Source organism: Diadema antillarum, unplaced genomic scaffold (genome assembly GCF_040938485.1).
Source record: "Diadema antillarum isolate AM-2024a unplaced genomic scaffold, OU_Dant_1.0 scf00000101, whole genome shotgun sequence".
Lineage (NCBI taxonomy): Eukaryota > Metazoa > Echinodermata > Echinoidea > Diadematoida > Diadematidae > Diadema > Diadema antillarum.
The window spans coordinates 852,930-867,950 of NW_027270990.1; positions in this window are offsets into that span (position 1 = coordinate 852,930).

The window sequence follows — 15,021 nt, forward strand, 5'->3', positions numbered from 1 at the left end:
GCAACAATTAATGCATGCACGTGTACTTCGAAAAACACCTATGGTGCTAGTTCATTGCGACGACTTTGCCGTATCCGAATTCGGAATCGGCGTATCTGAATTCGGATACGCATTATAAATAATGGGCATGAGATGGCGCTATACAATGCGGTACCCCGGGTAACAACGGTACCCCGGTGTACGGCGTGCCGAATCAACTATTATAAGGGCATTGATATCCACGTGTGTGTGTGTGTGTGTGTGTGTGTGTGTTTGGGTTTTTGTTTTTGTTTTCTTAATTTACGTGTATATGCCTCTTGTTTATCATAATTTCCAGAATTTGGCTATTAAGAGCAGTGCAATTTGATAGCATATAATGGATTCCATAGCCTCATTGTGTGAAGTGAATCTGTCGGTGGCTTAACAAATGTATTCAGTTGTTTTCACCATATCCTATGGAAGGCTTTCATTGCATTGGTTTGTGTTAACGTACTGCTTATTGGAAATGTGTTTATTATGTACAGAATGCATTGGGAATTTTCAGTATGCAAAGGATGGATTAGTCTGGTTATGAGGAAGTAAGACTGTAGATGCAGTTAGCACTTCAGTGTATCATTGGTGATTAAAGTATGTAGGACCTTATATTATGAGCATAAAGAACAAAAACAATTGAGTGGTACATCGTAGTAACTTTTTCAGTATGCTCGTTTAAGTTGATTAAACTGCAATGATTTTCTTTATTTCTTCATGGATTTAGTTGAAATGGTTTGCTTAAAGAGAGGATTTGCGTTGGTGCAAGTATAGTGTGGTTAATTGGTAATATGCTAAATTACAGTCAGTCCTTGATCAGAGCAATTTTGCTAATTGAAGCATTATTTTGTGCATAGACTGATGTCATAATTATTCAAATCTAGAAGATTGGAAAGAAAACTGCACAAACCCAGTAGAATACTGTTAACATAATCATATACTAGATTTTGTGAAAAGTGAAAGCAATATGTCAGAAAATCATTTCCTGTAATTGATGTTTTGATTTTTGTGTTTCTGTTTGTAAAGAAGGGGAGGGCAGCTCCCTGTTTTAAAGGTGATTAGCTTAAAGGGATGGTATAGTATTGGTAGAGATGAGAATTGGGCTTTTAACTTTTTGCGAGATGCCAAGAAACCACTAATGAAATAGCACAGAGGATACCATTCTAAGAGGAATGCAAAGTTTATTTGATGGAAATCGGCTTTGTAATGGCTGAGGCACCGAAAAACAAAGTAAAACAAAGTGATTGAAATAAAAGGTGGGTCCCACCTTTTACTAGGATCGCTCTTGTTTGGATATCTCAGCCATTTCATAACCATTTTTCATCAAATAAATGCTGAATTCCTCTTAGAATTACAAGCTCTTTCATATTTCATAAGCGGTGCCTCATTATCTCACCAAAAATGTTAGAAACCTGAAGTTAGGTCCTAACCGAAACTGTACGCTCCCTTTAATTTCCAACGAAATTATAATTTCCCACCTGTCTACAAAATGATTGAATGTGATCTTTGTGTGTGTGTGTGTGTGTGTCTGTTTTCTGACTCCTCATTCTTTGCAATGTCTGCCAGGTTATGATGCGGCAGCATTCTTCCTCACACAAGCTTGACGTGCAAAGTGTGTCCTATTTTAGTCTATGTGCAGTGTGCTGTGAAAGATTCACTAACTTTGATTCAACATGCAACCAAAGCGATTAAGATTTTCTTCTACATTTTATGTGGTATGTCGTTAACTGTTTCTAATTTTTGGTGCCAGATTTATTTAGGGTGACTGGAGCCAAGAATACTGACTAACAATGATGTGCAATGTGCGTCAAATGTAATTTCTGGTGTTTTGTACTTTGAATAAACAGGAAAATGAAATTATTGTCTTATGTGCCTTATTTTAAAATTGTACCTTTATTGTATATTATAATCATATTTTGAGTTGTATATTTGTAATAGTGATGCTGCTAAGCGTAAGATTATGCAAAGTAAAATAAAAGTGTGCCGGTGAATGAATAGTGATTGCCATTTCTAAATGAAACTGGATATATGAACATTTAAGTGATTTCAGAGTTATTGATAATGCTGATCTAATAATTTAGTGTGGAAGATATTATCGACAAGAGTATGATTGTATAGAACTGACAGTGAATCTGGTAGAACTGATTATCAAATATTTATGCACTGTCGGCATGAAATAAGAAATACAAAAAGTACATGTAGTTACATTGGCAGCTCGTCATCTTCTGGTTGAAAAATGGAATACAATGTGTGTCACTACAAGACCTGTTTTGTGGTGCATGCACGTTCACCGTATCTCTAGCCATATGAGATATTTAAGTCTTTTTTCTCCCAGTTTCTTCTTTCTTTTTTTCTCTCTCTGCTTCGTTTGTGCTATCTATATAGGGCCTATCTATGTGTGTGTGTGTGTGCAAGCAATGTGCATGGGTTTCTTTAATTTGAATAAATGTTTTGAGGATTTAGCTTCTTTCTTTCTTGTACATTGTAGCATGATTTGTTGTGCCTTAACTGAAAAAAAAATAGAAATAAAGAAAAATGAAAAATTAGAAAGATAATACAATCACGCAAGAGGTGCTATTTTTTTTTAAAGAAAACTATAAGCAAACAAAACTACCCAAGCATAACAACAAAGATACATTGGCTGAGTTGAGTAAAGTCCATTTTGTTTTGCTTTGCTCCACTCATTTCTTTTTTTTTTTGGGGGGGGGGGGGGAGGGCATCTTTTTGGTTAGTCTTGACGCAGACGATATTCTGTGATAAGAGAAGCAAGCCACGTTTTGTTCATGTTCAGTAGGGCCTGCGTAATCACCGAAGACGTCGCACGTATGCATTGATCACGTAGAATCAGCGACCGCGTGCGTGCCCCCTAAATCTCCGATAAAGGGGTACTCTTCGAGGACGAAATTCGCCCCGAGAATTTGTTTTTGTTTTTGTTTTTTTTTTTTTTAAAGCGGGTGTGTTGTGACTTTTCGCCTGGAGATTTCTGATACAAAAAGAGACGATGCGTTTTTGTTTCCTTTGGACTGATGAGAAATATATATATCATGAGATTTTCTCATTTGTTTGGTTTCTTATAGGTTCTGTAAGATGTCAAACACACATGAGTTAGTAATGTGTGCTGTAAATTTATGCCATAATGGGTGCATCTACCTGTCAAGCCACATTATGCTTTTACTGATACATCCAAATTCATTTTTCTTTATCATGATGCATATTGTTGTTTCATCTATATTATATATATTATATATATGAAAAAGTATATTATATGAATGTTTGTTATTTTGCTTTTTATGAAGAATGAAATAAAAGGAATGAATTGAATTCCAATTTAAGCACAAAAAGAAATCGGTCTTATAAGGTAGTTTAATGACAGCTTATACCTGAGTGAGGGGGGGGGGGGCATTGAGCAATGTTCCGTATTCAAGGGAGGGGGTGGTGTCAAGAAAAGCATGCGGAAAACCCGTGAAAGGAGAGTTCAGAAATTTGGCAGTCCGGAGATAGGGGGTGCTTTCAATGGGAGGGAACGAGCATAATGCGTATTATATTTTGGATCAAAAATTTGTCTTCCATTGATTGGTTAAAAGAGCTTCACGTGATTATAGGTATTTTGAACTATTTTAGAATGTTGGTGTGTTTGACACTCCGTGAAGTACTATTTGCAAAATGACGTCACTTTTATGACGACATTTTGCAAATAGTATACTATTTGCAAAATGATGTCACAATCACCCTTCTTTACAATCAAGTGTACCCGTCCGGTCCGGTCCCTAATTCTAAGTGCTCCCGTGTGCAGCGGCCATACGATCGCTTGGATACATGCGACGGGCAACTCTAGCGGTGTCACGGCTACTACGTTTTTCAATTTCCGATCTCTCGCACTGTTGCGTATTGAAGGCGCTGCGCTGCCGCCGCAGTGCGACTAATAATTTTCACTTTTTATTCAAATTTTTGATCCAAAATATAAAACAAATATACTTTGCCTAGTTTCGAGTTTCTTGTTAAAACTATGGGCCTCGGTGACTCCAAAGTAGTACTATTCACTGAGGGGCTGCGCCCCTCAGTGAATAGTACTATTTTGGAGTCACATCTGCCCATAGTTTTAACAAGAAACTCTCAAGGCCAAGTATATTTGTATAATATACCCTAGATGATACTGAGGGGAGGAGGGGGGCGCATGGAGTGAAAAATTTCTGTGTTACTCGCATAATTGAATCTATTAATTCTCTTTATGGAAAGAAATATCAATAGAAAAAAAGAAAAGAAAATATGCTTGCACTTAGATGTATTCATGATTATGTAGGCCTTCATGTTTTTATTCAAACCAAATCCACAGTCTCACTTATGTGCATGTTTTTACTTAAACCAAATCCACGATCTCATATCGCCTTTTACTGCAACACAGATGGCGTATGGCGACACGAGTGCAAGGCGCGTTCCACACATTCGAAGTCATTGCGTTGAACGGCGAACACACCTGCAGTATCGTGGCTGGCAGCTTTCCCATTGGACAGCATAATATCGATCCAAGTGCATTAAGACTCGTTTGGTCACCCACCTGACCGCACCTGCAAGAGTACGTGAGGAGGAATCAGGTCGAAGCAGTGGCGTATCTAGGGGGGGCAAGGGGGGCACGTGCCCCGGGCGCCACTCCTTGGGGGCGCAAAAAACGGGGAAAAAACGGGAAAAAAAAAGAAAAAGAAAAAAAAAAACGAAGAAGAAGAAAAAAGAAAAAAGAAAAGAAGAAGAAGAAGAAGAAGAAGAAGAAAAAAAAAAACTCGCCCGGAAGGGGGGGGGGGGGGGGGGGAGAGAATGGTGGGGGGGGGCAGAAAACCAAATCAAACAAGATAAAAACAAAACATGATGATGACGCGGACAAAATGACAATGTTTATTGTGTTCACACAAGAATTCCATGTTCTGTCAGCTGAAATACAAAAATTTTCGGCTCGCTCGCTGCGTTCGCTCGCCAAAATTTAAAGAAGGTAAGAACAAAACGTGATGATGACGCAGACGAAATGACAATGTCCATTGTGTTCACATATGTCATTTTATATTTAGCAAGCAAAATGTTTCACGGAGCAGCGGCTGCAATTTCTTTCGTTCTGAAGCGATCGCCAATTGGATCAAAAGAATGCGCCAACGGTTTCGAACATAGGGGAGGGGGGAGGGGCGCAAAAAAAATCAAGCAAGATAAGAACAAAACGTAATGATGAAGAGGAAATATGCAAATTTCGGCTCACTCGCTCGTACAATTTAGAGTATTTTTTTTTAAGTCCACAGTTTGTTGGTATAAATCGTTATCTATAAGGCCGTCACTATTATCTTGATTAGGATTTTACGAATGAATAAGCAAAAAATGACAAGAATTCAATGTTTTGTAAGCTGAAATACAAAAATTTTCGGCTCGCTCGCTGCGCTCGCTCGCCAAAATTTATCAAAAAAAGAAAAGAAAAGAAGAAGATAAGAACAAAACATGACGATGACGCGCACAAAATGACAATGTCTATTGCGTTCACACATGTCATTTTATATTAAGCAGGAAAAATGTTACACGGAGCAGCGGCTGCAATTTCATTCGTTCTGACACGATCGCCGATTGGATCAAGAGAGGACGCCAACGATTTCGAACATATGGGGGGGGGGGCGCAAAAAAAAAATCAAAAAAAGATAAGAACAAAACGTAATGATTACGTGGAAATATGCCAATTTCGGCTCACTCGCTCGTACTAATTTAGAGTACTAGTATTATAAGTCCTCAGTTTGTTGGTATAAATCGTTATCTATGAGGTCGTCACTATATCTTGATTAGAATTGTAAGATTTAATAAGCAAAAAATGACAAGAATTCCATGTTTTGTAAGCTGAAATACAAAAATTTTCAGCTCGCTCGCTGCGCTCGCTGGCCAAAATTTATCAAAAAAAAAAAAAAAGATAAGAACAAAACGTGATGATGACGTGGAAATATACAAATTTCGGCTAACTCGCGCGTACATTTTTAGAGTACTTTTCAAATTCCTCATGCAGTTTGTTGGTATAAATCGTTATCTATAAGGCCGTCACTATATCTTGACTGGAATTGTAAGATTTGATTAGCAAAAAATGACAAGAATTCCATGTTTTGTAAGCTGAAATACCAAAATTTTCGGATCGCTCGCTGCGCTCGCTCGCCAGAATTTATCAAAAATTCATTACATTTAAATCACCTTCAAAAGACCCCTTTAAAGTGCCTGAAAAGCATATCATGCGGACTTTGTTTAAAGTCCCTACCGGGATGGGGTTGGGGTTGAACACTTTTTCAGAAATTAGGGGCGCAATTTTCGCGCTTGCCCCGGGCGCCGTTTTCCCTAGATACGCCACTGGGTCGAAGATACTTGGGTTCATGTCGTCCTCAAGCCAACGTTCTGCAGTTCTGATGTACAGTTGTAGACTTGAAAATGTGGAAACTGAGCCCATCTAGAGTTTTTTTTTTTTCCACTGGCATCACTCCAAAAGAATACTAACCAAATTCTACTCTCAGTTCTAGTATAGATGTTATGCTTGTTAGCATTTGCGACAGCGATTATACCATTCATGTCAAGCGAGAATTACCGTTTTGATCGAAGTTTATTTCCATTCATTATAGATACAACAGACAATACACAGTAAAAATTCGAACACAAAATATACTCACATACAGTGTATAATAGGTACAGACACACACGTACACTGACATATATATATATATATATATATATATATATATATATATTGTGTATGTTTGTGTTTATGTATAATCATGTAACGACACTGTTTTGATGAAAAAAGGATAATAAAAAAGCAAGGAAGTAACACTACTGTCATGATAAATGTTTATAATGGTGGAACGGGGAGGGAGTCAACAAGGAAGAGGAATGTGAGCCTGGCAACACGCTAATAATTAGAAATAACACGTGTGTGTGTGTGTGTGTGTGTGTGTGTGTGTGTGTGTGGGACAAGGAATAGAAAGAGAAAAATCGAAAGGCATATAAAAGTGCACCGGCTATATTCATTTCAACTTAGAGTATGAATTCAGTAATAGAGATTTGTATTGAAATTTGCTTCCATGGAACTTAACTCCGTTTAATGGTGTAGATGATAGACTGAAATCTGCAGGACTCAATATACATTCATTGCCTTGCCCCTTTCAGATAGTCAGGAATATTTTCAATAAGAAGAGATTTTTGTCTTTTATATGTATATATATATGTATATATATATATATATATATATATATATATATATATATGTGTGTGTGTGTGTGTGTGTGTGTGTGTGTGTGTGTGTGTACATATCTATATCACCTGCAAGACTTTAAAAAAAAGACTAACCGGGTAGAAATGAAATTAAATCGCAATCTAAAGGAGAATTTGATCCCAGAGAGAGAGTTGATTTGAATAAAATGGCATCAATATTGGAACAGCAGAGCAAGTAAAATCTGGCTAACAATGGTAGAGTGCTATAGCCCTCTCAGTGGCCGAATGTAATGCAATATTGGGCCCTCTGGGCTTCTAACACAATACAGCTTGACCCTCTTAATGTGCCACAATACGCCATATGTCAGAACTCCCATTGTTTGTTTGTTTGTTTTTTCACCAAAAATGCCGAAAGGATACGACGCTTTGCTCGAATAATTTTGTATGAAAGAACAGATGTGTTATGACAGGAAAGATTGATACTGCGAGTAACAAGATATCCAAAGTAATCACGGGTGATCTTTGTTATTCCGAAGGCTCGTTAATCCTAGAATTAAATTAGATTTGTTATTCCGAAAATTCGTTATTCCGAAACACACAATTTCCGTCTACTTCCATAACCTGGAAATGAATAGGGCATGTCTGTTTTTGTTTTCCTTGAAGATTCGTTATTCCGAAACACACAATTTCCGTCTACATTTTTTCCATAGCTATTCGATGATTTGAAAATGAAATAGGGCACATTTGTGTTTTTTTCCGAAGATTGGTTATTCCAAAGATTCAATAATGCGAACATGAATTATGGTTTGTTAATCCGAAATTTCGCTTGTCATTGTTGTTGTTGTTGTGGTTGTTTTTATCCGAAAATGAAATAAGTTTCGTTATTCCATAGGTTCGTTAATCCGAAAATGAAAAACAAGAAAGAAAAAAAATAATGTGTGTATAGACCAACGAGCAAACCTGCGGAATTATGAATCTTATTTCGTTTTGAGATTAACGAACCATCGGAATAACGAACTTTTTTTTTCTCATTTTCGTATTAACGAACCTTTGTAGTAACGAACTGCAACATTTATCTCGAAGGAAGAATAGGGAACTTCTCGGAGGATGACGACTTTTAAGCCGCATTCAGAGTGTTCAACAGCATGCGAGGCAAAGTATAGAAGTTAGAGATTGCGTCATAATCACGTGTCGAACGCAACTGTATACTAGGTAAGAGGTGCCTTTACTTTATGATTTTAACAGCTTCGTGAATATTCACGCAGTCATGATTGGATGTTTGCCCGATTTTCGCAGGGATCCTTTAAAGGGATGTGTCGTTGCCTTATTTCGCTCACATTAGTAAATTCTTTCTCATATTTATGTTACATATAATTATGATCAAGTCGATTGGATGAGTAGATATTACTATTGTTTATCAGAGGTTGATACACAAGGAAACAAAGTTTTAAACTGGCAAGTTCTCTTCCAGATGTAAATGTTACTCTTGCCAAAGAACGATCATTCCTTGTAGATACAAATGTCATGATAATACGCCTGATATATTCTAAGTGTCCGACAACCAGGGAATTTTGCTCTCAGCCAATCAGATGCAAGGATTGCAGTAGCTTTTAACTGTTTGTCACACAAAATATCTGACAAAATGCTTCATGAAATGCCCCCGGGAATGTGCACAATCAATCTCCGCCAAACAATGATGATATGCATACAATGTATATTTTTATGTAAAGAGTGTATAGCTAGTGTTATGCAAGAAGAAAGCGGTTATCACGTAACGGTCATTATCATGACGTCACTTCGATGAAGCTGACACGTGAGTCGGCGAGAGAAACGGTCACGTTGACCAGTTGACACGTGAGTTTCTTAAACGAGTTAATCGTCTTAGAAAGGAACACAATCATTACTAACTGGGACCTCTGCATGAACGGACGTATATTGGTATGCTGTGCTTGTTTTGGCTCATCGACACAATGTTTCCAAAAATAAACTGAGTGCACTTACGTCCCCGTTCGTTTTTCTTTGTTGTTGCTGTTGTTGTTGCGGACCTTGTTTTCGCTTTTCGTTCCTTATCGAGATGGTTATAATAGGTTCTTTGCTTACTTCTAGTTTTGTACAGACTTTGCATTTAGGACCCTGAATAGGCCTATGCGATTCTTTCCTAAACCCCCAGTCAGTACACCGTATGATGACTTGAAATACTTATATAATTATTCGCAACATCTCATCATGTTTAACCATTTTCCCTCCCTCTTTAAAGGAAAGGCAAAGAAAAAGAGATGAAAAATAAACTCTTTCCAAATCAATTTTCAACCCCCCCCCAAAAAAAAACAATCTTAGTTACCGATAAGAACTTATAATCTGAGTCCCATCATTCATTAAAGTTTGTGTTTATTTCACACTATAAATGTCAATGCTATAACTAAATTGTAAAACTTTGCTGACTTCATTTGTGATGGCTGCAAAAGTACTGGAACATCAAACTTCTTTTCTTTGAATATCGAGAGTTTATTCAGCGCCACCGACCATTCATAACCTCTTGTGTTACCTTTTAGTTTCGCACCACGTCATTATTCTTTGTTTTTGTTTTGTTTTTCTCTCTCTCTTCTTTCTTTTCTTCGTGACAGCAACTCAGTGTTGGGATTTGTCCAAGGTCTTTCTTGTTTAGGGCTACACACAGTCTTTTTTTATATGTAAGTACATTTCATAATTCCACTTTTCATGTATAATAGTATAATCAATCATGTCATTTGTATCATCATGTTTGGGGGAATGCACTCCAAAACCATTGCATTTAAGCATCCCCCGCCCACCCATTTCCAACAATGTCGCAAACCTGTTAATGTCGTATTGCACATTGTAAAGTTAATTTATGCACTTCTCTTTTTGACAATAAAAACATAGTGTTTCTGTTGGAAATTGTAAAATAATTAAACGAATGAGTGAATACGTGTATGGATGGATGAATAAATGAATGAATGCATGAATTGTCATTCTATCAGAGCTGTATTTTGGTTTCGTTGGAGTGAAGTCATAACCACGATAAGTTCTAATGTACACGGTTGATATCAATATGCCAGGGCTCAATGTATTCAAGCGCTGTTTTTCGCTTGTCAACCTTCATTATATTACATTATATTGACCGTCTTTGTCGCGTTTTTTTTTTCATCAGCTGACCTGACCGGTGAAGGGAATGGGGTAATTGCAAAGTATTAAGAAATGCAGTGTGCGTTAAAAGAAACACACACATGCAATAATTATGAGCAATAAACAATGACGCTCTTTGAACGTGTCTCAAATCTTATTTTTCATTGCTCCAGCTATCATAAGGATAATGTGATCCGCTATACTACGAAGGGAAAAGAGCACATACACACGCACACACGCAGAATGAAAATACAGGTGCAGATTTCCTCGCGATTTGAAATGGGGGTAATTACTGTGATACCGCAAGGAGCATCCTCACGCAATTTTTCCGCATCATTTTCCAATAATCTTGCAAGATTGACATCTCCAGCTTTCTCCTTATTTAATGAGAGTGGCTTAAAAGCCATGATGCTTGATATTCTATTTGCCGACATGTCAACAACACAGCAAAGAAAACGAGGACCTCTCAAATATTGTGGTATTATAGATATTACAAGTTGCACATGGGCAGGGCTTTTATGCTCTGTTTTGTTAGTAGGGCCTATATGTCACCGCATTTGATGCTGCAATGGGGAGAACATGAAGAAGGTTATTTATTTGATTGATTGAAAGGTATTTATTAAGTAACATCTCTTGCAGCCAGGAGGCTGCATTGCGGACATTTTACAAGGATCATCATGAATACATTCCAATATACAAACATACATTAGAAATATTAACTATTGCACAATAAAATTAACCTTTATCATCAACAACAACAAAAAAATACAATTACAATTATGTACATTTCTGTTCTTTTTTCCATAAATAATCTCTTTTGTTTAATAAATAACCTTACTAAAAATCAACTTTCTTTTCATCTGTTCATCTTCTTTTTCTCCATCTTCTCTTTTCCCCCTCCTTATAAACTTTATCATCCTCATCTTCACTTTCCCTCCTTCAACCTCTTCTTATTCCCTGAAATTATCCTTATCATAATCACACATTATTACTTTTCATCATAAGAAATCAAAATACCCTTTACTCTCTATTAAAAAAAAATCAATCAATATACATTCATCAAAAATATACTATCTAAAAAAAAAATATCTATACTATTGCAATGTATTATATTAAACATTGGTTTAATATCAATAAAATTATTCAAACTACCAAATTTCTTATTTCACATAACACAGAACAAAGGAACATTATGGTAATTAAACTGATCTAAAGAGTCTGCTTAAGACTAAAAAATTCTGGCAAGTGAAAAAAAACTTGAGATGAAATCAGAAATAAATGAATGAACGGAGGGCCCATAATCAAACACATCATTACAAAGAGAGAAAGAAAAAAAAACCCACCTTAACAATGACGAATCCACATGCGATTTGTAACAAAGTTGAGTGTTTTATCAAAGAGAGAAAGTTTCGGCGTGCCTGCAAAAGGCTGAACTTGAATAACAAAACAGAGGGTGCATGGGCGATATAACTTTCAGTAAAACATCGATTATATTCTTCTCTGTCAAAAAAGATATATAAGCCTATATATATATGTATATATATATATAATCATATTCATATTAAAACACTTTAAAAACTTTCAGATCTTACACATATTAAAAAAAAAAATCAGTTGTTATCTCATTTTCATAAACAATCTCTATTGTTCATACAAATAACCTGACTAACCACAACTTTTTTTCCCCTCTACTCATCTTCTTCTTCTCTTTCCCCCCTCATTATAAACATTCTTATTATTTGTTGATTATTTAGAATAATCATCATTCTATGTCGTCGTTCTGACAACGCTGATTTTGCAAACGGAAATCTCCAGCTGCCGGATGCTGTCATTAAGTCGTAATCGTAACAACTGGTCATGGCCATACGAATGAATAGCAAGAAATATATATATACATATATATATATATATATATATATATATATATATATATATATATATATATATCTGGGGCATGGAAACGAGAAGGTGTGTAGGGTGGATGAATATTCCCGAAAAATGTGAATGACTGAATTGTTGTGTCTGTCACCGCCTCCCCCCCCCCCCCCCCCCCCCCCGCGGGCGTGTCGTCACTGTGTACTAATCAAGTCAATCAAGATGGACCAAAAGAGTATGGAGAAGGGGGTACTGAGTATCCCCCCTCACACACACACACACACACACACACACACACACACACACACACACACACACACACATACACACAAACACATTTCGCACTTTTAGAGCCGATATTCAAATGCTTCCCGCCCCCCCCCCCCCCACACACACACACTTGCGTACGGCGATGCAGCACTGACTTTTTTTAATGCCTGCTATGCAGGGAATTTGCAAATATGATTTTGGAAGTATAAGCCCCCCCTCCCCCCCCCCCCCCCCTCGATTGGTTACAGGCGCTTCTCGACTCGGATATTTAAAGTATTTTTTTCTCTCTAACGAATTTGACATTTTTCTTTCTATTGGGAAAAGCCCGTTTTTTCAGCAAAATGTGTTCCTTTTTCCTAACTAAAGCAGTATCTCTTGACCAGAGCTCTTGTGATCAGCAGTGTCGTTTAATAATGTCATTAACAAGCATAAGCAGAGATTAAAAGATAAACAAAACAAAACCAAAATAGTCTTTCGCTAAAGGAGGAAGCCTCCTAACATATATTTTCTATGATAATCATTAGAAACATAACTACTCTTGCCTATATCTGACGGCCAATTCTATCGTTCTGGAAACAAGATTGCATTCGTTGATTATACGATTCAAAGTGGTTCACAGAGCAGACCAAAAACAAAAAATAGCACGAAATAGTAATGATGATACATCATTTGAAAAAGCCGCTAAGATATGAGCTGAACAAAATGAACGGTTAAAAGCAGAATGTGGCACGGGAAGTGCTGGTGTGTTGGCTTCCTTTTGTCTTTCTCCCCATCACCACAAACAGATAATCCTATCGTTAATCGACCAGTGTTTGACCCCCTTGGAGAAAATCATTACAATGACGTTAAATGTCAGAAGGTCGAAAGACTCCAGAACTAAGGTGGTTGTAAATAAATGCTTCCATTGTTTTCTCCATCAATTCGATGGAGCTGAACCCGACGTTCGATTTGCGTTGTTTTAAAATAATCAATAACAGCATGACAGTATTCTTTACCATTCACCATATACCATATTAGGTAGGTATTTCAACTTTTATATGAATATGATTTTATAGAGGTGACGTTGGAGCATTTAATCCTGTTTCTCCGTATAAATCGCGAGGTGCCCTTGTGTGGCTAAGAAAGCACGTGGCATATAATTGAAAGACAAGTCATTATTGTTCTATAAGATTCGACTTACTTTTCCTTCTGAGCAAGTTCACGCTAAAGACGCCATGATCTAGTTGAAATTGAAATTAAAATTGATCAGGTTTATTGCCATCAAACACACACACACACACACACACACACACACTCAGACGGATGAAAAGTCCGAAGACTTATAATTTCCGTTTACAAAACAGCTCAAGTACATGAAGATACCTTATACAATGTACAATGCAAAGAATATCATTATCAATAAATATAGTAAGAATAGTAAGAATAGTAGTTGAAATCAGTATTTTTTTCTTTTATTACGTTTCCGTTCTCTGTCACAATTATTTGATTACCTATCATATGCAAAATCAGCCTTGAATTATGATGGACCATGTGTATATTTCTGAAAGTGATCATAGATGATTATTTGTACCATGCAGAAACAATAAAATGAAATCAAATTAAATCAAATGTAACAAAAGAGTTACAAAATAATGCCAGTCAATTCGTTAGTGAAATATAGCGCTGTTGTCATTGTATTTACTGCCTTCTGCCAAAGTTTGCAGGCATGGATGACTTCATTTTCGCCAGGGAGTCCAGTAAAATTCTTGGCTCTTGGGTCGTGTTCCATTTTACATTCCTTTGCTTCCTTCCAGTGCTCTTGTTTTATCGATATATCTACCTGCAACAGTATGGCAAATATAAATTGAGAGTTTGTTATGAAAATGTATTCCAAACCACAACTAATAAAAACATGATTAAGTACATGAAGTTATCTATATTGCACCATCTCAGAAGATAAAAGTTTGCTCATTCATTGCTTCTGAAGCCAAGGTCACCGCAAAATAATGATCAGCGATGCAGAACTTTAAGCAATGTTAAGTATTGGAAAACTCATTTCCTGCACGAGCCCAATCCCTGCTATTGTAGTTCATATCTTCATTAACATTATGTTGCTCAGGAGCGATTGGATTTTAATCTGTAAACCGGATGACCGAGGGGAAAAAAGGAAAACACAAATGAAACATGTTTCAACACAATAACATTTTTGCTCTAAACAGTCTTGATTTTATCAGACTTTCTCTCTCTCTCACAAAAAAATAAGGTTTTATTACGCATGCTTTTTGTGTGGATGGTAGACGGTGTATATCATATTCAAGAGTTGAATGTTCTCCTTATTTTGTTGGAAGAAAAATCCTATGCCATTTAGCATGTTTAGCCACTTTCAATCTATTGTATAGGCACTTCTATTATTAACATTGATTCCGCTTATTTCCGTTTATTTTTATCGCTCTCTGCGAGTTGTAAAATATTGAGAGAAGCGAAGATGTCAAGAATTTCTAAGCATTTCAAATTGATAGATCAGTTTGCGTCACA